This window comes from Rhinolophus sinicus, chromosome 18 (assembly GCF_057876585.1).
Source record: "Rhinolophus sinicus isolate RSI-liver-muscle chromosome 18, RSI-T2T, whole genome shotgun sequence".
NCBI lineage: Eukaryota > Metazoa > Chordata > Mammalia > Chiroptera > Rhinolophidae > Rhinolophus > Rhinolophus sinicus.
In genome coordinates, this window is record NC_142518.1 from 6,260,945 (window position 1) to 6,287,337 (window position 26,393).

Consider the following 26,393-nt stretch of genomic DNA (forward strand, 5'->3'; position numbering starts at 1 on the left):
GTCATCAAACTTATTATCCTGTTCCTCATCTTTAAGGTCCCTTCCAGCTATAAACATTTCTCTTTCCTCTGATGTCAGTCCTAATATAGGACCAATGTTCTCTCTCGGCATAAAGTCAACAATGGAAGGGGAAAAGTGAGATCAGAAACTTGGATAATTTTCTCAACAAAAAATTAATCTCTGAGTATTTAGTCACTGTAAACCTGGATGCTGAGTTTGAAGTCGAAACGTGCTGTATTTTCACCTCCTATAATTCAACGCTCACTATGGACTATAATTTTCCATCAATTCATTCATTGACTTGTTTATTTAACACCTGACTTGACCACAGTACCAATGGCATGAAGAACATAAGAAAATGGTTCTCAGATCTACCAGGGCATGTTTCCTGGGGCCCATCACTATCTACAGGCGAATCATGCCCCATCCTGAGATAACTACCTGGGCACCTGGATGGCAGGTCATTTTCAAAGCGCATCTGCAATAGAAAATATGCTCATAACAAAGATTGGTCCAACTGTGAGAATGCCTAGAAAAGAGGGCTTGCTTATTAAGAAAATAAGTAGAATTAATTTATATTTTTTCTGCCAGGTTGCATCTAGCACTGACAAATCTCATTGAGTGCATACATCTCAAAAATTCCTTAAGAAGATCTCAAATGTGATTTTTGAGATTGATTTCTTCTGGAGTGGGATTCTGAATGATAAGAAAAATAAAACACAGTATTTGTAACCAAATGTTTCTTTCTTCTGGGAAATGTAAATAGGCTTAAGTTGATTGGCACTCTATAGAAATAGCAGCACCCACCCTTCTGGTTAATATTCCAATGTAGAAGCAATTTCTTGTTATTAATTGAGACCAAGCAATTATCTGCCTTTCAGCTATATAACATAAAATATCATAATCAAGACCAAGAAGCCATAGAAATTATCCAAAGATACAAACACAAGCCTGAGGAGACATCTCTATAGCTTGGCCTGCAGAGTCAAAGGATGGGGTTTCACAAGGGGCCACTAGGCATGGAGTGAGCCTAAGCTTTAAAATTCAAAAGTGGATCTAGGAGGCCTGTGGCTTACGTGACCAAGCACCTGGGAGTCACCATTTACATCTTATGGACATCCTTCTCTAGGGTCCAGATTTGGTCTTTTTGGCCCTTGGGGCTTTTCAAACAATAGGGGCTTGGTGGCTATCCAGGAAAACCCCTAAGGTAAATTATTCACCAGGACAGAGCAGATATAAAATATTTCCAACATCATAAACATGTCTGTTGGACAATACTGTATATCTAGAGTCTGTACAAATTTAAGGTGTCAGATCTTTTAAATCCCTGTTTCAAAATTTATTTGCAATGATTTCTTCTCTCAATTCCTCAGAAGTGGGCAATCTAATACCATTTTTGGAGCTCTGGTTTCCATGGATAATCATATGTTTGCTTGTTCAAATGGGAAAACCAAATACATTTGAAAGAGGATATCTTCCCCGGAATGTGCTCATTTCTAGTTACTCATGGCTATGTGTAAGAATTTAAACTCAAACCTGTTCTTCACATTAACAGACAAAAAGGGCTTTGTCTGACTATCTACATTGACTTCCCACACAGGAGCCTAAGTGATAGCAAGCTGTTAGAATGGTTGACTCATCCTTGAAATACCAGCTGCCCCTTATGTCATAGCTGTGATTAGATACCACCTTCTGAGAAAGCTTCCCTTACCATCCTGCCAACTCCACACCATCATTCTGTCCTTTTATCTTACTTATGACCACCTGGCATATTATATATTTATTGACTTGTTGTCAGTCTCCCTATCCTACACTGGAATCTCTTCGAAAGGAAGTATTTTAACTACTTTATTCACTGACGTATTCATAATGCCTAGAACAGTACTTCTGTTTTTTCACTTTGTATATGCTCAGTATATACTTGTAGAATGAATTTATGAATGGAACCTCCTGAAAATGGATACAAAATGTTTGTGCACAAGCATTTCTCTAGAGAGAAAACGCATAATGTAGATCTTATTCTGCACAGATTAGGTCTGTGGTCTAAAAAAGCTATGACCCTCCCTCAGTCCTGCATGCGTAATGCCATTTCGTTATCAGTAACATGATTATTGGCAATGTCCATGAGTGAACATTCTGCAACTGATAAAATGCTCACTTTGCTAGAATAATACAAAATAGACAAACATAAATTGAGAAAGCAATGACATGGGATGTTCATATTTTAAGGGTTTCTTATTGTTGTAAATGTAGCAAAATTTACATTGGAAACAGAATTGAACCCATACTGAATAATTTAGATCACTCCAAATTCTATTCTGATCCTTCTTATTGAATATATGTAAATAGTTACATATTTGTTATCAATAACCATGTACATTTTATCTTTCAAGGTGTCCCTAAGAGATTTTGGCAGGAGCTTCAGAGGGTCAAGTTTGGGTGCAGAACTTGGAGCATTCTAAGGCAGACCTGTACAAGCCTAGAGATTCTCAGTACCGATGGCTTCTCTCTGCTGTCTGTTTCCCCACCTTCCCTGTTCACCAACACATAAGTCACCCAGTCAGGGCTGAAGGAGTCACAAAAGTGAAACGTGTGTGCATGGAGATAAGAATTCTGAATGAGAGCAAGGCTTAGGAGGGCAAGTCGAAGAAGGACAGAAAAAGAGATTGTCAATAATGTGTGAGACCAAGTGGGCTCGAAGGAAAGCGATAAAAAAAGTAAATTAGAGAGAGAAAAACAGGAAGATCAAACAAGTTCAAGATAGTTATCAATAGTTAAATGAATAAGAAATACAAACAAAATGATAAGGGGAAAAAGAACTGTGATAATGAAAGAGAAAGGAAATACGTAGCAGAGGAAAAAGAGAAGGTAAAAAGGGATAAATGTGTAGTGATTTATCAAGAAAAGAGGAAACAAAAGCAGGGTATGAATACAGAAGGGAGACAAAAGAGACCATTGTGCACACACTCTCATAAAGACAGTGGAGTGTGGTGGGGCGAGCAATACCAGAAACGTATCTATTGAATAACATGGTGTGTTGGGCACAGTAACAGGCCCCCCAAAGAGTCCACATACTAACCCCTTTGAGATGGAGAAATCATCCTGGATTATCCCGGTGGGTCCAAGCTATTCCCATGTGTCTTTAAAAGGGAGAGCTTTGCCCAGCAGGGGTCTGTTAAGAAGTGATGTGATAACAGAAGGAAAACACAAAGGCACAGAGCCTTTGTCAGTTGTGGCACAAATTATTAAATGAACATTGTCACTTTGTTAACCTTGAATCCCAAATCCACATTATCTTCTCACATCCCTTGCCTTGCCTTCAACCTTGATCCTTGCACTAAAATCATGCTAAGATCATCTTCACTTGAGATTGAAAAGAAGGAAACAAATGTACAAAAATCAGAAGTCTTATAAAACAACCAGTTGATCAGAGGATGAAAGTATGTTGAAGGTGCCTTTTGTTTTTTAAGGCTCCTGAAAGTAAGCATAAAATCGAAGGCCTCCCTTCCTTCTTACCTCGGCTTTGTCATGACTAGATGGTGTGATCTCGGTCAACCCTTAAATCTCTCTTCTCTACACGGATGCTAATAATGCTTGCTTGCCTTCCTCACCTCACAAGGCAGGAAGAGCTAATATGACTTACATCATAGAGTCTATAAAGTCTACAACCCTGTACAAAAGTAAAGTCTCGCTACTAATCACTGGGTCTCGATCATTCACTGCCTTACTGGCCTAAATTATAATATTCTGAGACACTGTACCTTCACTGTAGATCAATACGCATTGCTAACATTTTTGGGTTCACTTTTCCTGCCTTGCAAACCCTACACAAATGCGTTGCTGATCTCTAGGGAATTACTTGAGGACTGAGAGGAAATGTGTTCTTAAAGAAAGGTCAGTGATTCTTTGATAAAACAAGAAGACATCCATTTATTTTTCTACTAAATTTGGGTTTTCATGGCTTATCTTTCTTAAAACATGTCCCATCTGAGTACAAGTGACCTCAAGGATGCCTGTCCCAGTGCTCACGATAAATTCCATTGTACACGTCGCCGAGCCTTTGAACATATAAGACACTGAAACCTCGTGAAGTCCTGTTTCATTGCCATGATACTCCCTACCCAATGTGCTGCCACATGGGAGTGATGACCTAAACAGACAAGAGCCCTTAAGAATAGTCTGCATTTATCTTTACTGTCACTTGGGCTCCCTAGCGTGGTTTCTTCGTCCCTGCTGAGTTTGGCATGGGAAAAAAAAACAGTATCACAGAATCTTGAGTCTACTAGACCCTTTCAAAGATAACAAGTAGGAACCTGCAAGTAAATTAGGTTCTAGAAGAGTATACAATTCTATGAATTCTAACCAGAAATTAAAATATGTGCCATGAGATTTAACAAATAAAACCCTTTAACAACAAATAGCAATATTTATTCCTCCAGGCCCTTGAAAAAATTATGACAGAAATGCCTCCACTTTTTTGTTTGTCTGTCAGTAAGGGACTTGAACTATCTGGAAGATAATCTTAAGTCCAGAAGTAAACCCAAAGCTTTCCAGTGAACTTTTTTTTCAATATAGGAAAGCTCTGAGACCCCCTCTGGCCAGAGTTGACAGGCTTGATGGTATGTATATTAGTAACTAAAGTTGTGTCTTGAGCATGGTTATCTGGTTTCTTGTGGCAGCCTTCAATTCTGCCGCCCTCAGAGCCAAGCAAGAGGCATCTGTGAGATGGGTTGGAGGGCAGTGATGAATAAGGGGAAGGAAGAAAACCAGTTATAATGGCCGGACTGTCCAGAGCCATTTGGGATGAGGCAAATATTCCTACACACCTGGGGCTGGCTCCCTGAGGGCTTCCCCGATACAGCAGAGTTCGAATCAGGAGAGCGGATCTTCAGAGGCGTCTGTGTTCCCAAGCCACCTGTTGCGGCTCCTTGCTCTTAGTGTTCACCCAGAGCCAACTCTATCCCACAATCTACGACTTTGTGGTGAATGGCTCACAGGCCAGTCTCATCCATCCTCAGAACATAGGCCTCTCAAAGGCTGGAAGTGCGTGGCTTAGTCACGGCTGAAGCAGCTTCCAGGGGAGGGTGGGTGTGCAATTGATACTTCTTAAATTGACATTTCACACACTTCTAGGTTTTCATGCTAATGATTTGGAGGAAAACAGAAGTTGATACAGGGTAAAACTTCAAGTATCTGGAAAACTCCTGTACCTATCCCTCAGCCTTCCTTAGCTGTGTCTGATTAACTGAGGATCTTTCTAGATTACATTCATCAGCGATGCTGCGATCCCCAAATCCTCAGCCTGCAATATTGGTTTAACCTTTTTTTGCCACCTAGGAAAGTCATAGCAACCTTACACGAAGGTGATACAAATGGCTTAGTGAATTAATTGGTGAAATTCTTACTGAACTTCTACGTGGCGTTTGCTGTGGGTTTGCTGATTTATACTTCTGACCACTTAACAACAGGATAAAATATTTCCAGTAAATATTCTGCCATCAAAATAATGAAACCTTAACTAAGATGTATCAGTTTGAGTCTCTCATATTAGGAAATGATCGATGCCGGAGAGTCACGCTCTAGTGCTGCCTCCTGAACTTGGCTGTTTTTAGAAATAGTTTCTGAGCGTCCCAGCTACTGAAGCTGGATCCCAATGGAAGCAGAGCAGGGAATCTCTCTACCACCCCAGATGATTTTAATGTAGCCAACCCTGTGTAGAATACTTTTGAAGAATACTGATGTTTTTCTGACCGTACTATAGATGGTGATGGAAAGAATAGACAAATAGAAAACCTTCTTTAGGTTTTACATAAAGTTTAACCTTCTGAACTCAAAGAAGTCAATCAATCTAATGACTCTAAATTGGGAGATATTGTTTTTTGCTCAGATTTTTAAAATATGTTATTTTTTAGGTTCCAGCAGTGTTGTTTAAGGAATTAGGCAGGGAATGGTGGGGCATTACAGCACAAACTACCTGAACACATACGCTTTTGTCTGACATTTTTTTCTTTACAATGCATCTTTGCTTATCATGTATTCCCCACAAAAATCAAATAAAAACCAAGTCACGCGTAATTTTTGAAGAGACCTGGATCAAAATAATTATCCTACTGGCTCTCCAAAAGGCAACTCATGATTAAAAAAATGCACATATAGACTGGAAGGTTTATTTGAGGGCTGTCAGTAAATCAGAAACTTGATGTAATTTGCAATGTAGTACTCGGTGGCTCTTATCCTCTTCAAAAAGGCTTTTACTAAACTCAATTGTACATTTAATTTTAGCTAATCAAACTCAAAACCAAACCAGTGTACATGTTGACATTTTTTTAAGCTGGGACTGAATCTCTAAGAGTTCCCTCCTTAGGCAGAGAAAAGAAGATAAAAAGAGACCCCTAGATTTTCGGTTGGGCGTGGTTCCTGGATTTGCAATTACGCTGATTTCCCCATGAGTCACACTTGTTCCTAGTATCTGCCAGACTTTCCCTTTTGGATGCCTGAAGAGCAACTTCTAATTGGCAGTGGAATGCTGGAAAGTGATGAGGAAACCATACAACTGTGTCCAACTCAACAAGACAAAGTGACCTGGTATTTTCGAGCAGAGCTTCTCCCACTCGAGTGTGCAAGAAGGACCTAGGGGGCTTGTTCGAACACATTCCTGGGCCCCACCCCGGGATTTCCTGTTCACTACCCTGTTCCCCGAAAATAAGACCTAGCTGGACAATCAACTCTAATGCGTCTTTTGGAGCAAAAATTAATATAAGACCCAGTATTATATTATATTATATTATATTATATTATATTATATTATATTATATTATATTACATTACATTATGTTATATTATATTATACCTGGTCTTATAGTAAAATAAGACCGGGTCTTATATTAATTTTTGCTCCAAAAGATGCACTAGAGCTGATGGTCCGGCTAGGTCTTATTTTCGGGGCAACATGGTAGGTCTAGGATGAGGTCCATAATTCTACATTTCTCACAAGCTTCCAAGTGATGCACATGCTGCTGGTCCCTGGACCACATTTTGAGTAGCCCTGGCTAAGAGCAAATGTTCTCGGCCTTGGCACTACTGACATTTGAAGCCAGATCATTCCTTGCCATGGGGGCTGTCGTGTGCACGGTAGGATGCTGAGCAGCATCTCTGGGCTCTACACACTAGATGCCAGTAGCACCTCCCCAGGTGTGACAACAAAAAATGTCCCCAGACATCGCCAAATGTCCTTAGGGGGCCAACTTGTCCCCATTGAGAACCACTGGCTTAGAGGATAGATTCTGAATTTAAAAGATCTGTGTTGGAGTCTGGCTGAATATTTTACTGCCCATGTGATTCAGGGTAGCAGTGTCCAAATCGTTAAACCAAGAGGGTGATTGTGCCTCCCCCCTAGGGCTTTTGTAAGGACTGATGAAATATGGAGGTATTTGTTAATGTAGCATGGGGCCTAGCCCCAAAGCAGGGCTCAGTAAGAGGTAGTGAGGTGTTTTTTTAAGACAGTTTTTGTATGAGTCAACATCCTCCAAACTCTGTTTATCACAGAAGGATGAGTTTCTCTTCTGTCTACCGAGTTAGAGAAATTAGAATGTTCAGAGGCAATAACAAGAACAGAAATCCAACATCTATTGTTATGGTCACGATGCTTAAAACCTAGTTCCATGACTAATATGCTCAACATATCACTGTGATTCTGAAATAATCCTGATTTAAGACATAGACGTTTTTTCAGTTGTCTCTAAACCAAAATGTTATGCCAGTTTGTTAAAATCTCTTTTTTTTTGTTTCCCCTTTGCCTTCTTAAAGAACTGACTGCAAAAGTGCTTATTATAAACAGTTTTTTAAAAAATTTTTTGGGGTGACAACTGTTAGTAAAGTTACATAGATTTCAGGTGTACAATTCTGTATTACATCATCTATATCTCACATTGTGTGTTCACCACCCAGAGTCAGTTCTCCTTCCATCACCATATAGTTGATCCCCCTTACCCTTAAAATCTCTTTCATCTCAATGACCTCAGAAGATAAAAATCAGTTGCTGTCCAGAGGGAAAAAGCAACCAAAGAGGTTGAGATAAAAATGTCACGAGAAACTGGCTTCAAGGATAAGGCTACATTTACATATATATGTCCTATCCTATCAATACTCTCCCACCACAGAGCGCTATTGTTAGTTTTTCTCTCTCGCCACCAGGAGGAGTAGCAAACTTTCTCACACAGCCACAAGCATTTGGCAGACATGCATTACACAGGCTGGCAGACCAGAGTTGAATAAAGCTTTTAGTTACTTCCTAACAGAAGAAAAATAGTTCCTGGCATGAATTCAGCAGAGAAGGCTGTACAAACTACTTCTGTATATAAGGTTCTTTTAAACTTTTCTATTCCAAACACTTCAGCAACAGCTATTTTTGATGCTGGGAGGCAAGAGATGACAAAGGTAATTTACTCTCGGTGCTCTTTCTTTCTTTACATTTAAGAGGAAGCATTAGGAATAAGACAAGTAAAACTTAATGTCACATAAGAGAATGTTCCGTAATTTAGAGATGAGAAAAGTGCACAGCCAATGACCAACAATTATGCGGAAGAGGGCAGAAAAAGGTGAGTTGAAAGAATGTAGAGAGAAATGTCCATCTGGCTCCCTTTAGCATTCCCAAACCGAGTAGTAAAAGACAATGCCATTCACACCCCTGCCCACTTCCTTCAGTTTTGATCTATTCCATCAGCAAGTAGTGAACACGTTATCACTGTCTTGGTAATTCTGTGATCAAAATTCTTAAGACCTTTATTTTTATAGTATGTTTTCAAATAGCAATAATCACGCCTCGGATAAACCTCATTGACTACGATACTGCCACTGCGCAGAGCTTATAGTATGTTTTAATAGCCTGGTAATTGCTATGGCTTTTGAATGAATAGTAAAGTCTTCCGAGATATAACAACAAACTTTTAGTAGAGGAAACAAAATGGTTGTCAGATAGTCCCTATGTCCGTAGAATAACTTGAAATGGCTTTGAATGTCTCTGCCCGCTGAAGGCAAAATAGTAAGACTGATGACAGTGATGATGATGGTGGTGGTACTGGTAGTGTTGGTTGTGGCAGTGATGGTGGTGATGACGAAGAAGATGATAACAGTGATGAAGGTGATGGAGACTTTAGCTAAATGTCATGAAAGCCTACTACCACAGGACAGATATTGGGCTGAGCAATTTATATTAGTAGCTAATTAAAATCTGTCCACAACCCTAGGAGGAAAGCACAGGGATTTCTTCATTTATTTGTTTTAAACTCAGGTTGTGCAGGTGATTCTCAAAAACCTTTCAATGCCCCCAAACACAAAGATAAATAAGGAAATAGATATAAAGATTATTGTTAACTAAATACTAAATTAATGATAATTATATAATGAATGCTTTATTCTCAGCTAAAGTTCCACAGAGCTGTATTTGTGAAGTCTGGCTCCACCTGACAAGTTACTGGCCCACGTTCACTGACGTGCAAGTAAAATAAGGTGAGAATACACATACTATATGGATCCTACCATGTACACAGAATTTTCTCTTACTACAATCCACTCTTTATCATTTTCTCCACAGTTGTGACATGTTTACAGTGAGTATATGTTCTAAGTACAAGCCAAACCCATACAGCTTTGTCATCTGAGAACAAACAAAAGATGGAGCTTCCAAGGTTGTTCTCAGAATAATCGCTTGCATTTATGAATCTGAAACATAGATGTGCATATTTATTAACCTGTTTCCTAACACAAAGAGCCATTAAGTTTTTGCACAAACAAGTCAAAGTACAAATGGAACTAATAGAAAAAGTGCAAATGAAAATACACCTGTAATAAAAGTCAAAAATAATAAGACTAAAGAAGCTTATACTTACATCAAATTTTACTTGGATTTATGTCGGAAATGTACCTAAATAGAGAGGTGGGTGTGGCATCTGTAATCATATTATTAGCAATAATAATTATTATTTTGTGTCTGGATATGTAAACTCTACATTAAACTCTACATTATTTCTTCTTGGCTAAAATTGCTTTGGGGCTTGAGCCAAAGCTACCCCTAAGTAAAAGGCATCTGTCAGATTAGCATTTACCAGAGGATTCCAAAATCAATAAGGCATGTATTTTTAAGAGCCTTTTTTACTGGCTATCTTTAGGTCAGCAAAGGAAGGAGTTCTAAAGAACCAGAACTGGAAGTTCCACAAATAAACAGCCCGTTTCATGGTTCTTTGTGAGGGAAAATCTGGACACTCTCATGGGGATTTTATTGCTGATCTAAAGTGACTTGATGAAACTCAGGATCTCAAATGAAGGAAATCCTTTGGATAGTGAGGGTTTGCCTACTGTCTTCTCAGAGTCAATGCTAAAATTAAGACATTCTAAGTCAAGAAGACTGCTAAAGGGCCCTCCTGGGATATGTTACCTCTCTCTCTCTTCACCACCTCTACAAAACAACCCAGGGTGAGTATAAAATGCATTCAAAATAACACTTATGTGGCTTTTATTATTGATCTTTGGTCTGTGGTTCCTGCTATTAGCATCTGCACTGTTCTGATCCCAAATTTCTGACCCATATCCTGAATCTGGGACCTCAGATACAAATATCAGCCAATATGATGACTGAAAGGGTAGTCGCGCTCACACATGCCACCTTTCTTAAAATGATAACAAAATAGTTACTTCTTCTAATTTCAGAGGAAAGTCCACTTTGTGTATAAAACTCAGTTGGCTATGGCTTATGAAGAAATAGGCTAAGAAGTGACGAAACTTCAGGAAATATGAGGACTGAAGAAGGGAGAAATTATCAAACTATAAAAGGAAATAGACTTTGGGCTGGGAAAAGAGAACAGGGTGTTTCCCCGTGCCTCTGAGCATAAACTAGAAAATATACAAAGCCTATTTACATATTTTTCCTGATTTACACACAGTTGAAATTTGGAAAGAGTAAATAAGGGAATTTTAATGCTTGAAAACAGTGCAAAGAACGTTGTAAGATTGGTGTGGAGAAAAAAAGATGAATAAAATAAAGATAAAAAAATAACACTTATGGGATGGTCACTGAGGTGCCCAAAAACCATATGAGAGAATTAAGCATTTCAATTGCAGATAAGGTCATGGGTCTAAGATCTACCTGCTGTCAGGACTTACCTAAAACAATCTGATGTGCACCCCTATGGCCAAGATTTTGTCTGTAAAACTCTCCCCACTGAAAAGAACCAGGGATCCCTGGAGAATAAGCAAATCCACATATTGAAGCAGGAAAAGCAGGAGGGATCAGGTACACTCGGTTGTCACCAGGAAGCATGAATGCTTTCAAGGATGGTGGTAGGTGGACAAATGGGCCAGCCAAAAGGAGTTATCATTAACAAAGGTATGACAATTTAAACATCAAAAAGGAAAAAAATAATTCTGCAAAAAGCCATGAAAACACAATGATACTCAAAACCAACAAATAACATGCTATGCTCAAGAAAGATGCACATGACTTCCCCCTAGGAATGTTTACTGCAAATGCTACACACTGAGAAATTCAAATACATGCTTGTCAAATTCGAGATTTGCTGAATTCCATCAGGTCTAGGTGAGCAGTAAAATGTTGCACAGGGTGTTTCAAACGGGGTAGAGAGTGCAGAATAGGGGTTCTCAATCCTGGCCACACATGAAAATCACTTGTGGCAATTTTTTAAAAATATCAATGCCTGGGTAATATCCCCAATCAAATCAGAATCTCTGGAGATGGAACTTGGACCCTGGTATGTTTGAAGTTTCCTAGAACATTCTATAGAGGGTTGAGAACCACTGGTCTAGAATCTAGGGTGGTTAGCTATCCTGGGGACTTTCCTGGTTTTACCATGCTTCTCCGAAAATAAGACCTAGCCAGACAATCAGCTCTAATGCGTCTTTCGGAACAAAAATTAATATAAGACCCAGTATTATATTATATTATATTATATTATATTATATTATATTATATTATACTATATCATATCATATCATACTATATTATATTATGTTACATTATACCTGGTCTTATATTATAGTAAAATAAGACCAGGTCTTATATTAATTTCTGTTCCAAAAGACGCATTAGAGCTGATGGTCCGGCTAGGTCTTATTTCGGGGAAACACTATGTCCCAGAAAATCCTCAGTCCTGGGCAAACAAGGATGATTGGTGACTCTCTTCAATCAGGCGATAAAAAGCTGTCACAGAAATTTTCGATAAAAATCAGATAACAAAATACGATAAACATATTGGATATAAATGGCCACGATTCTCCAGATTGCAGGAAAAGATTGAGGCTTTCAAAATACTACTACTATCTAAGTAACTGTAGTACAACAAAGACCCACCAAGGTTGAAGCATCTAGAGATTGACAAACTCTAGTTCTTGGTGCCTTGGTCCAAAATTTCTGACTGAAGACCCTGAATTCAAAACTTTGAAGCCACATTCTCAACCAATAACTCTACATCCACAATCTCTGCTTTCCTCATTCGGGTCAGTAACCTTGCAACTCTGAAAAGTATACTATCACCAATTCTAAGACCAAGACGAAGGTTAACGTTAATGCTGGTGCTGGTACTTGCACTAGTAATAATGGTAGTGCTAGTATTAGTATTAACATGGATACTAGTGTTAATGCTGGTACTAAAACTAATGCAGGCACCAATATTGCTGTGAAAACGAACACTAATGTTAATACTAATGCTAAGCACTACTACTACCAACGATGCTACTAATAGTGGTACTACAAATACTACTGCTGATCCGAGTAATAATACCAATGTATTAACATGAGTATGAACAATGTTAATGCTACTATTAATGCTAGTGCTGGTAATAGTATTAATGCTAATGCTAATACTAATACTATCACTAATATTAGCATTACTAGCAATATTGCTAATGCTAATGCTGGTACTGGTACTTTTAGTAGCACTAATACTGTACTATTAGCACTAATACTTGTGCTAGTATTAATTTTAACTTTCATATTAATACCAATACTATTGCTAATGCTGATACTAGTACCAATACTAATATAGGCACTAGTACTAACATCAATAAAATATACGGAGCTAATAAAGAAGATTAATAAAACTTTTATGTTAATACTATTGAGCTAGGTAATGATAACTTTTGGAGGCCACATGTAAAGATATACAAGTTTTATTTGATCTTTGAGGTCTGAATTGCTTGGGAGAATCTGACACTGTAAACTCATGATTTTATTTAAAGTACTTGGGATTTAATGATTTAAGTCTGTAATCATTATTGAATATTTGAGGAAATCTGATATATTAAATCTGGGACTTTCGAGCTCATAAGAAATATTTAGATGCTTGGTGAAATTTTAATGGTTAGATTTGAAAATCTGACCGGCTGGTATTTAAATGATAAACAGAAAAGAGTGTTTTCCCCCTTTTACATGAATGCAAACATGTTAAGATTTACAAATAAAATGAGATTTTACATGGATCTTAACTGTTTACAAAAGTGTTTCTAAAAGTCTGACTCGATATGGATATACTGAGTGCTACACAACGCAGGACTCAATGGTAGTATTCTTGTACACACACACAGACACACACACAAACTCAGGCTTTCATGAACACAAGTGGTGTGATGTTTCTGGAACAGGTGTGCTGCAGTGATCTTAGAGGGGACAAGAAAGCAAACACAATTCCTGGAAAGTTAGAAGAGGGAAAAAGACAGAGCAAGCACAATAAATCCATCCTTAAGTTTGAAGGCAAAGGCCAAAGGGGGCTCCCACATTCTCTGTGTACTGAGAGCCTCCACTACAAACTCACCGGCCTGAATTCAAGAGGCCTTTTTGCAGAGGTACAGATACTCCAGTTGAGAGCATGTGACATTAGTTCTATCAACGAAGCAATTTGTGATTTATTTTGGAAGAGCTATCTGAAGAGACAAGACAAAAACTGCTGGTGGGACTTAGCAGAAATACTTTCAAGCACGCCAAGGATAAAGATTATTTAGATATTATTTAGAAGTGCAAAGGCTGCCAGAGACAACACAGTTTAAGGAGAGGCTGGCTACACCGTTATCAGGCAGGTGAGACCATCTTGTGGGAAGGGGAGAGGTGAATCTAGACGTGACGAGATGCCTGAGGCCTGGGATGGTTGACCTGGCCCAGAGCCACCAGCCATAATAGGAATCAGGGAGCCCTGCAGACATGAGGTGTCACATTTAAATGCTCAGGTGGGGCAAAGAGAGACATAAGAGCATACATTTTAAATAACTAACTAACGCACAATCAAAACACACTGGTCTCAAGTTAAAAATAACATGCCGGTGCGGATCAAAAAGCAAAGGGATCAGCGTCAAGTGAAATGTATTCTCCCAGCCCCTTGAAACACACCGAAGAATTCGCAAAAGAGGAGCATGTCATCTAAGGATGGAAAAAATGAATGAGAGGGAGCACCAAAAAAATAAAGAAAATTAAGCTATAAATAGCAGTAAGGAGAAAAAATAGAGGCAAGTGATGATGGGAAACATAGATGGGAACTGGAGATAATGATCTGCTGGCAGAAGAAGAAATACCCGGTTAAAAACAAAAGGTTTTTCGGGTGGAGTGAGATTCACAGTTGAAATGAAGGCAGCAGTCAAAAGAAGGGCATGGATTAAGTGGGTTGCATTGAGCCAGCAGTTTCCTTGCAAGTCCAGGTCTGAGCAAAGGGAAAACACTTGAAAAAAATCAATTTGTTAAAGATGTAATAATAAAGGACAGCAAAAGAGTTTGACCAGCCCTTTGCAGATAGGAAGAAAACAGGCCGCAGGTAAATGTGGGGAATTGATCAACGAGGGATAAAGGCAGTGAAGCTCTATGCGCTCACATCAGCAGGTGTCAGCTCCACCTCCACTCCACAATCGCTTGGGCAGCTGGAAAAACACACCTATGCCCCACCCTCAACAACTGAGCTGGAATCTCTAGGCATTCCCACCTGAGCATGACATTTCTCCAGCTGCCATGCGTTTCCAGTATGTAGCCAGAGTTGAGACCCACTGCTCTGCATGTACAGGGTGAAAGCATGAGGTCCCATGTCTCTACATTATCAGGCCAAAGCAGCCACTCACACCTGAAGCACTGCAGTAATTGTGGCCAAGGTCATTTCCTTAGTTGAACTTGGCAAATAAATGCCTTGATTTTCCACTTGACTTAAGGACCTTTAAAATTCCAAGGGAAGAAAGGAAAAAAAAATTCTCAACTAATTGTTTTAAATATTTGTAACCATCTCTAAGTAGAAATCCAATGTACCAGTACTCTTCACATTGATAACAACTCACCTAGTCACAAAACAGAAGCTAGCAACACTGAGAAATATAGTGCCTTACTTAGATAAAAAAAATATCTACTGATTCTTTTTCTGTTTTCATCTCTGCCCTACATCAGCGGTTCTCAACTGGGGACAATTCTGTCCCCTCAGGGGACATTTGGCAATGTCTCAGATATTTTTAATTGTCATAATTGGGGACATGCAACTGGCCTCTAGTGAGTAGAGACCAGGGATGATGGTAAACATCCCACAGTGCACAGGACGCCCCACTCCCAACAAAGAATGATTGGCCCAAAATGTCAATATGTGCCTCGGCTGAGAAAGCCCGCTCTAAAAACAATAGTTAACATTTCCACAAATAATAACGAATATTCTCTGCCTTCCAATCTGAATGCAAATAAAACAAGTTTCAACATGTACAAATTATATGCCAAATTCAAGAAAAATAAAAGGCCTCTCACAGAAAATTAAACCACTAATAAAATTATTTTCTGGGTTTACCACAATGAGAGATCAAGGACTAGAGAACCGCTAGGCTGAAGTGAAAACTGGATTGCAAATTGAATTTGATTGTTGAAGTTGAGTTTACAGTCAGGCAAATTGAGAGTCCTTTAAATAAAGACTTACTTCTAAAGAGCATGCTTTAGCATCAATATTTAATAATTGATACGTAAAATAAAATACTCATGTTGAGTAGTACATTTTAAACTCCTCAAATCGTATATTTGTAGAAAAAAAATAAAGGGTTTTTAAGCTATACAATTAAATTCATTTCTACCAAACCACTTAGTAAAGTTACTCATTCTATGGAACTCAAAACAAAAGTGAGATATTAAGATACTTTTCAGGATTGCAAAGCAAGTAGACAGTGAGATATAATATAACCTCCAACTATGAGAAAGTGGGTGTGGTTAGAGCTGGAAAAATGGTCTTATCTGGCTTCAAGACAAAGAAAAGTAATCACCTCCAGTCCCCAATCTGTGGTAATAGTAATGTTAAATGGGAACTAAAAGATTATTTTAGATAAAGAATTACAAATTATTAAGATTATTCATTATAAATCAGAAAACACTGAAATAAAACCAGGAGTTCCAAAACAGGCATTTTGAATAATTGATGAAAACTGTTTCCACGCGCTTGCTGGTTATCAGTTACAGAGGGCCTTCAAATTGGACCGACCTATGGTTGCCAAAGTTGGTTGTCCATTCTATTCTTATCAGTTGGGTTTTGGGGGCTTTTTCTTAATGATGCCCAGTCTCCTCCCCATACTACATAAATGAGAATCTGGGGGGGGGGTACGGCCTGGCCTTTGGTATCACACTGTGCAGCGTATTTCAAAATGTTATGTATATAGGGATTGCCTGGGGATCTTTCTAAAAATGTAGATTCTGATTGAGTGGGTCTGGGTGTATCTGAGATTCTGAATTTCTTAACACCAACAGTGCTGGCCTAAGGGCGACACTTTGAATAGTGAGTGTTCAAAGCTTCCTGGATGATTCTAATATGCAGCCACCCTTGAGAACCATCCGTGGTTGAGCTCTTAGCTTTGGGTTGGGTGCTAGGTGGGCATAGAAATGGAATAGATAATATAAAGAGGTATTCCTCAAATAAGGAATTACACTCTCCTAATTCAGAGCTTTCACTGTCATGCAATCCATATATCATTGTCTTAACTTTCAAAAGCAAAAGAAAGGGTCAGATTTTTCTAAAGGGAACAAGTTGCAATATGATGTGTACCGAAACAATCCCGTGTACGCCTATGGAAGGACAGTCCTTTCCATGTCGACCGTATGTCAGTATAAGCAACATGCCCGTCTTAGCATTTGCTGTTCTCTCTTTTGGGATGCTCTAATTTCAGGGGGAGTCCTACGTTGGCTGCCTCCTTCTCATCATTCAGGTCTCCTCCTCCCAAGGCACCACTCCCAACCCCATCCCATCACTCTCATTTCCTTATCCTAGTTTTCTTCAGGTATTTATTGCTAATTAATTCATCAATAACAATAAGTGATTAGTGAACTCAAAGAAACCCACAACCATCCCAAGCCCGGCTGAAACGTGACTGCATCCTGACTATTGGTAAATATAGGGATTTCAGGGGACATAAATCCTAAGGGGATAAAAAGCAATAAATGATCTTAAAACTCCAACTGGCCGGAAGTTTTTTGAAGTCTTTACATTTATAGAATAACCTCTCATCGATGATCTCATCTGATGCCTAGGAAAAACTCCTGAAGTAGAGTGGGAATTATCCCCATTCTCAAGATGGAAAACTAAGTTTTTGAGATGCCACAGAGCACAAAAGTAACAAAAGTAAGAATTGAAGGCAGACCTCTATTCTAAATCTTAGGTCTCTTAACTTCACCCAGCTGTCTTCTTTATTTTTCAACATGCTTTTAAAAACCAAGCATGCAATTCTGAGAACGTGCATACATTTGAACCAAATAGTTAGAGCAAATTTGGTCCACCACCATCTAGAATGGGAAAGTAAGGGCCAAAAACCCAGTCCCATTGGCATGTTCGTCTCAACCCTTCACCCTACTTTCTCCCTGTGATTGTTGATGGGTGGAAAGCACTCAGAATTTTCTGAAACAGACACTGCCAAATTCAGGAAATAGTTCACTTGTGATATCCACAGTTTATAAAGCAATCATTAATTTTTTATTTAGAGGAAATGGAAGCTTTAATTTTCATTTATTCCGAAGATTGTAAAAGTTGAATAAGAGAAACCTAAGAGATTATATAATAATGACTACAAATCTATCAGAAAGCAGTTTAAGATTTTTAAGTCTTCACTTTTTCCAATTGAAAAAAGTAATATACCCTTGTTTTAAAAAATAAGGAAACAAGAGCAAAAAACAAAAAACACCAGAAATTTGCTATACAAAAGAGGAACTCCCATATAGCCGCACCCCCTAAAGAAGATCAATGTAAATGATAATGATATGAATAATAATTTAGCTTTATGAAATGAATAAGTTCTGGGGATCAAATGCATATATGAGTATTATTTATACTACACAAACCTCACACATCCCACAAATCTTTTCCCCAAAGTGTGCATTTATATGCCACGCCATGGATGAGCCTCAAAAACATGATGCTGAGTGAATGAAGCCAATCACAAAAGGTCACATATTGTATGATTCCATTTATATGAAATGTCCATAAAAGGAAAATATTTTGAGCTAGAAAGTAGATTAGTGGTTGCCAGGGGCTGGGGATGGGAACAGGGAGTGACTGCTAATGGGAAGCACTGATCTCATTGGGGTGATTGAAACGTTCTAAAATTGGACTGTGGGTATCTCTGCACAACTATGTAAATTTATTAAACATCACTGAGTTGCACACTTAGCCAGGGTGAGTTTTATGATATGTAACTAATATGTCAATAAAATGATTTTAAACATATGCATTAATAAGATAATCAAAAAGTACTTACTTGCAAATGAAGGATTGAAATCAATCTTATACTCTCAAACTTGTAATAAATTAGTAATATTATCGTATATCCTTTTTCTTTTGAGATCGCCCTCTTAGAAAAAACAAAATATAATCAATGAGAACAAACACCAATTTGTTTTTTACTATGTGCTCCGAATTCCCAGTGATTTGACCAAGCGTCCATCGATAGTTAATATAGAAACATCCCACTGATCTAGACACCAGACTTTGAAGAAATTCAACTTTCTAAAGTCAGAAGCACAAAAGACATCTGAACAACTATCAGCATTGCCTCCAAAATTTATGGAGCCCCGGGCGAAATGAAAATGTAGGACCTCTAGGTCCAAAAGTATTCAGAAGTTTGAGATGGTCACAGCAGAGCATGGAACCAATCCCAAGGCCCTTTGGAGCATGGGCTCTGAGTGACTGCTCCGGTCTAATGCCCATACAGCTCGTCTTGCCAACTGGGCCAAGGCTACACGCTTTCCTTAAGAACTTTATTCTGTCTTCAGACTCTCATTTGTTCTTCTTCAAATGCATACATAGCAGACTTGGTCATCTAAATCATGGATGTGGGCAATCGGAGTCCTTAAATGAGAAGTGAGTGAAGGCTTTCAGAAGGATGAAGCCTCCCTCTGATGGGAAACATGAAAAAAGAGACACTAAAAAGCCGACCCTGGTATATGAATTATTATAATGAGGCCAAGAAAGAGTAACCTTTTCCATTACACCCTTTGTTTGCAAAAAGAATGACATATAATACATTTTAGAGAATATTTATCAGAAAAAGTGAAGACTGAATGGGGCAGTAGTGTGCTAGTGAAATTTAATAACTGATTCCAGGGGAAAGCCCTGATTTTGCAACTTTTGTCGATTTCCATGGTGTGCATGTTCCCATGGTGGCAGATTTCATGGTACCAAGGTAAATAAATGGAACATGGAGTTGGAAAGAGATGCACACAATTTGTCCTCCATCCAGCGCAGGCCAGCTCTAGCAGTAGAAGGAAATACAAAACAGGCCCAAGGCTCAGGCGGAGAAATAAAATACAATTCTGTTTCCTAATAAAACATTTTGTTCCAAGGATTAGCAAAAGAGAAGGTAACTGTTGCTATTTGCTAAAATGAGATTTTAATTCCAGTGGCAAAATCATCATGGATAATCAAAAATTGACTACATAACTATTTCCCTTGTCATTTTCCTTCCAAAAATAATTATTTCTGAATGATTTCACAGTTAAAGATTGTATGCTTAAAGAGCAACCAATTGTAAAAAGAACTGAAAATTATGCCAGTGATATGGCTCTAAAAAAATAGTAATATTTGTTTTTAAAAAGAGTGACATGGCCAAGTAAAACTATTTCCTCTTTTCTGTTCTAATGTTTTAACCTATGAATCACCCTGTAGGAGCACTATTATCATACTAGAGACAAGGAACTCTTCCTCTTTGCAGCAAAAGCGTAAGACTTCACTATCCATTTTAGCTACTTCCCATAGCAAAGAGGGTAAATGGAATGTTGCGATGCAAACATTTCCAATCACCATAGGCTATGTTGAGAATCTAACCCACAACACAGCTCCCACCTCAGGAGAACTTGAAAACCTCTTAAAAGTCAAGCAGTCGACCACATTCTGACTCTGGCAATGGCGCCACACAAGGCTTCCTAGATGTAGCAGCCATCTTGTTCACCCAGCACATCCCACATTTCCCAACTATTCTTCAGTGGTCCTTCTTTTACCTAGCGGTGACAAAGAGAGGTCTGGGGTGATTGCCCCTCTTACAGTAGCTGCTCCCTCTTCCAAAGTGAGCAGGGGTTAAAGTTATCTTTTCCCATTACCTAGTAAAACTGTATCAACCCACTTATTTTTTGAAAAGTATTTATCGAGTGCTTATTATACCCAGGCACTGTTCTGGGACTTATAATTTTGTTATTCTTCTTAGGTACTGGTCCAAATTCTTACACAGTACTTGGAAGGCAAGGTAATATACTGTGAACATAGCAGTCCATTTTTAAAAGAGTTCTGGAATGAATGCCAAGAGGAGAAATACTGACTTATATTAAAGGAGCCTATACAACTGTGATTATCCTCATTACATCTGTTTAGCATAAGCTCTATTTAAAAGAAAAAATTTCAGAGCCTGCATGGAGATTATTAGTTTTAATCCAGTATCTTCTCTGCCTTTATAACTTGCTGTTATGAGCAAATGCAATGTCCTATTTAATTTGAGACCCTCTGGCATGGAATAATAGGTTTATTAACACTCATTACTTTGGCCCATTAAAATACACACACACACACACACACACACACACACCCTAAATGATCACGCATGGCAGAGCTACTGTCAGTAGGAGCTGCTGGTAAATGGGGCCCATCTTTGGGAAGCTGCTGCCCAGTACATGAGTACAGGTTTCTCATTCTTGGGAGTAGCCGATGATTCAAGCATCTGCCATGAGATGTCCCTGCAAAGAACCATGACAGGAAACTCCTTCCCATGGAAGCTGCCTCCAGGGTAGAAAAGTTAGTGTCAGGTTGCCAAGCTGTGGACATGTCTGAGGTGTTTGGACCTCTCTTCCATGAGCCATCCTTGGTGTCCCGAGATACCTGGACATTGTTGATCTTTCAATACACTCCTCACCAAGAGGAGAGAACGATAACTTCCAAGACTACTAGGAGCACTGCAGTGCCTGCAAGTCTGGGGAGGGAGGAGCAGGGATGGAGAGCCCACACATTATCTAGGCCATGGAGGCACATGGGGAAGGGTAGCGTGTAAGGGGCACAGCACATGTGTGTGGATAATATATGCCTATGTGCATAATATACTGTATTATTATATGTCATGAAAATGTAATGTAATATACCATGTTTCCCCTAAAATAAGACCTAGCCAGACCATCAACTCTAATGCATCTTTTGGAGCAAAAATTAATATAAGACCCGGTCTTATTTTACTATAATATAAGACCGGGTCTCATATAATATAATATAATATAATATAATATAATATAATATAATATAATATAATATAATATATAATACAATATAATAAATATAATCCTGGGTCTTACACTAATTTTTGCTCCAAAAGATGCATTAGAACTGATTGTCCGACTAGAATCATTTTCGGGCAAACATGGTATGTGATCTATACTGTATAAAATGTGGTATGGCTAATGCATGATATAGACCAGAGAAAATATAGGTCACAATGTATAATATATTTTATCTCTCACAGTTCATTTCATTGCTTTCCTAGGCCGTAGGAGAAAACCTGCAGCCAATTGCCCCCTAAAACCTGGAATGTCAGGCCAACAGAACCCCCACACTGGTAGCAACTTGATGACTGCATTCTTTGAGAGACAGCATAAGCGGGTACTCTGGTGCCCAATGGCATGAGATTACACTAACTGCGTGGGTGACTGCAGGCAAGTTACTAAGGCTCTCAGTTTCCTCATCTATAAAATTCAGATAATAAGTGTACATGTTCTGTAAGGTTGTTATGAAGATTAAAGAAGTTAGTATTTGTAAAAATCCTAAACCAGTGCTTGATAAATAGTAAGTGCTATGTGAATGCTTATAAAATATCAAACCCATGAGAGAGTATTATTGTCCTTCTGTCTTCACAGAGTCAATAAGAATTTCATTCATGTCTATCTAATAGGAACACACGATTCGTTCTCAGTTTCTTAGTTTTTCTTTACCATAAATAAACCGGTTTTCAGAGTTAAAACAAATCACAGAAGTAGTAAATCATTGTTAAAACTGATGTGATTTACAAACTAGAATAAAAGTGCCACTTTCTTTTCTTGAATGCATCAGGTGATCAATAACATTCTCCTAAATACAAGAAATTCCTTTATGCACCTATTTTGGGATTGCTGGTGTTGACATTTTTACATTAGGTAATTAAGAACTGAGATGAAAACAATTTGATACTATTGTTAACTCACTAAAAGGCAGAATATAAGATGTATTTTAATGATCATATTCTCATATTTGGATAATTGTGTCTTCATATGGCTAACAAGTCTTTCATTTCAATAGTCTGTAATTTGATTCTTTTCAGTTTTGACATTGTTTAACGATTCCAAATGTCTTCACTTCTCTTGACCACTGACTGGTAGTTGATGAAAGACAAACACAAAACCAGACTGACTGCAGGTGAAAACAACATATGGACAACTTATTTTTGAGTCCAGAGGAATTAATATTTTAGAAGGTGCCTTTTCTCTCCTTAGCCTAAGAGTCTCAAGCAGTGTTTATACTTACAAGTCAACAGATTAACATTCTCGATGATTCACTGTTTCAAAATAACTCACATTGTACTTCCAAAGTCAGGGCTAGAAATATTGCTGGCATTTATTTCCTTAAGTATACTTGCTAAGTGGTACTGAGACGCAAAAGCCCAAGAGCAAAATCAGTTTCTACATTTGGTTTAAAAAGTGGACACACACAGAGATCTGTTCTTTCTCTAAAATAGAATGTATTTAATAGTAGGCTTCAGTGATGTTTATAGTATGACATTGTGGAAGGGAGATAATCAATATGAACGCTGAGAAGCAAATGCTGTTTCTTGAATAGGCACCTGTCCCCCAGAAATGGGCTGATATGATTGTATAATATATGCCTCCCCCACTAAACAGAGCTTTTTCCTATTCATAGCCTTACCACTTAGTAGTTCCTGGCACACAGTAGGCAATCAAGAAACATTTGCTAGGATAAAGATTGAACAAATGGATCACCATCTTAAGTAGCTTGCAGTCAAGTTTGAGAAGTGAGACTAACATATATGAGATAATTCATCCTGAAGACAAATAATGACATCAACAGATTTGTGTAGCTAAAAATGTCAGAGGATGTGGAGAAATCGGAACCCTCATACACTGCTGGTGGGAATGTAAAATGGTTCAGCCACTTTGGAAAACAGTCTGGGGGTTCCTCAAATGGATAAACATAGAGTTACTATATGACCCAGCAATTCCACTCCTAAGTTTTTCATTTCAACAGAAATGAAAACATACATCTACACAAAAACTTGTACACGAATGTTCACAGCAGCGTTATACACAACAGCCAAAAAGTGGAAACAACCCAAGTGTGCATCAACTGATGAGTGAATGAACAAAATGTGGTCCATCTGCACAATGGAATGCTATTTGGCCATGAAAAGGAATAAAGTTCTGACACATGCTACAACATGGATGAACCTTGAAAACATCATGCTGAGTGAAAAAAGCAAAACACAAAAATCTACATATTGCATGATTCCATTTATATGAATTATTCAGAAAAAACAAGTCTATAGAGGCAGAAAGTAGACTAGTGCTTGTCAGGGATGGGGGTGGTGTACTGAAGGGAAATTGCAGGGAATTGACTGCTAATTGATGCATTTCTTTTTGAGGCGATGAAAAATGTTCTAAAATGTGTGGTGATGGATGTACCACCCTGTGAATGTACTAAAACCCACTGAATTGTACACTTTAAAAAGGTGAATTTTGTGGTATGTGAATTCTACCTCAATTTTTTAAAACAGGAATTCGGTGGAGATAAATACCAGGGGTGCCAAAAAATTGTATACACATGATTTGCATTCACCTTTTGTTATTGGTATATATTGAGTATTACAATGCTAATACAGTTTTTTTCTTTCTTAAAATGTGTATCCATTTTTTGGGGGCCCCTCTGTATATTGATAAAGTTGCGAAGACCTTCAGAGACTTCCAGGAGAACGTGTGGCTTGAGCTAGGTCTTCAGGAATGTATTGGATGTAAGTATGAGGAGGGAAGGCATTCCAGATGAGAGGGACATGATGACAAAGTGAGGCTGGCCATTGCTCCCATCATGAATAGAAAGGCCAACATACGTTGCAATAGTATCGTCAATGAACTTGGGGCCTCACCTGCTACAAAAGTTACATCTGCCTCTGCTTCAGGTAGAATTCACAGCTAAAGAACAGGAAGCCGAAATGCAGAGCATCTAAGCCTCTACTTTCACACCTGTGGCTTACCATTTTCCCTTTAAAACAGTAACTTTTAGTTTCAGGTATTGAATGTCAAATACAATTGAAAAAACAGTCACGGGGATGTAAAGTACAGCATAGGGAAAACAGTCAGTAATATTGTAATAACTATGTAGGGTGTCATGGGTACTGGACTTACTATGATCACTTTGTGAGGTATATAAACGTCTAATCACTATGTTGCTTTGTACAGCTGAAAATAATATAAAATTGTATATCAACAGTAATTGAAAAATAAATTTTTAAAAATTAAAACACTTTTAGATTTCTACCCCAGCAGATTATTGAAAGAAATCCCAGACACCCTATCATCTCATCCAGAAATATTTCAGTATTAGACTTTTACTGTTTAACGTTAACCTAGCTCAACCTTTCACTGTATAATGATACTTGTCCTGTGACTATGCAGTATTCAATCTTTTCCCAATATTTGAGGGTCTGAGTTTCAAGAACAGAGATGTCTATGCATCTAGGGGGACAGCAGTGGCAGTTTCTAGTCATGTAAATAGATTCGGAAACCCTGTTTGTTTTGATAGGTTTCCAACAGTTTACTATTAGACATTAGAGGTCGTGCCTCCACTTGGAATCAGCTCCATTCAGGAGACTGCATCATGGTGTTGCATAGCAGAATGCTATTTAAAAATAACATTCTCAACACATTCATCAACATTCCCAAAATACTCTACTTGGCTCTGATGGCAGGATCTGAGAACAGGCTGGTCATGATGACCACAAACTTTGGGTGGAATTCTCGCTGAAACACAGCTCTGCGGGGCAAAAGGGAGAAAGCAGGAACTTCTTTGGATCAGAAGGTCATTCAAGGGCGGCTAATCCAGCCTCCCACCCAATAAACAAATGTCCTCAGACAGCCCTTACAGGTAGGCATCACCTTGACCTTAACTCTCACAGCTTTATGTCCAGTCAGCTCATGACTAGACAGTTTTTACCTAGATGGTCCTAATAGCCTGGCCAAAACCTTAAATGAAGAGAGACAATAAAAACTCTAGAAAAATATATAATGTCTAGAGCACGTTCCTCAATCTCACACTCTTGACATTTAGGGCTGGATAATTCTTTGTGATGGGGGCTGCCCTGTACATTGTAGTTATTTAGCAGTATCACTGGTCTCCACCCACTAGATGCCAGTAGCACACCACCCCCACCCCACTTGTGAAAACCAAATATGTCTCCAGACACTGCCAAATCACCTCTGGGGGTAAAAATGCCTGGGTGAGAACTAATGGTCTACAGTGTACATGATTCTGGGGGAACAGATTTATCAGAGCACATCTATTAGGCATGCATTACTAATACTCAACTAATTATTCTGACCCTTTACATTTTTTAATGGTTTTCCAGGGTGTTTCTTTATGAGCTGGCATACTATGCAATGTTGATGCCCTCTCAGACCACAACAGGAAACTGTTTCTATTAAAAAACAAACGGGTCGGCCCGGTGGCTCAGGTGATTAGAGCTCCGTGCTCCTAACTCCGAAGGCTGCTGGTTAGATTCCCACATGGGCCAGTGGGCTCTCAACCACAAGGTTGCCGGTTCAACTCCTCGAGTCTCGCAAGGGATGGTGGGCTGTGCCCCCTGCAACTAGCAACGGCAACTGAACCTGGAGCTGA

General features: G+C 38.6%; 1 protein-coding gene and 1 pseudogene across 2 annotated transcripts in view; both read right to left on the reverse strand.

Moving 5' to 3' along the window:
- ARHGAP6 (Rho GTPase activating protein 6) overlaps positions 1-26,393 on the reverse strand; it is a 462,773-nt gene that overhangs the window by 189,092 nt on the left and 247,288 nt on the right. The gene's annotated exons all lie outside the window — the stretch shown is intronic.
- On the reverse strand, positions 8,757-8,865 carry LOC141569816 (U4 spliceosomal RNA; annotated as a pseudogene).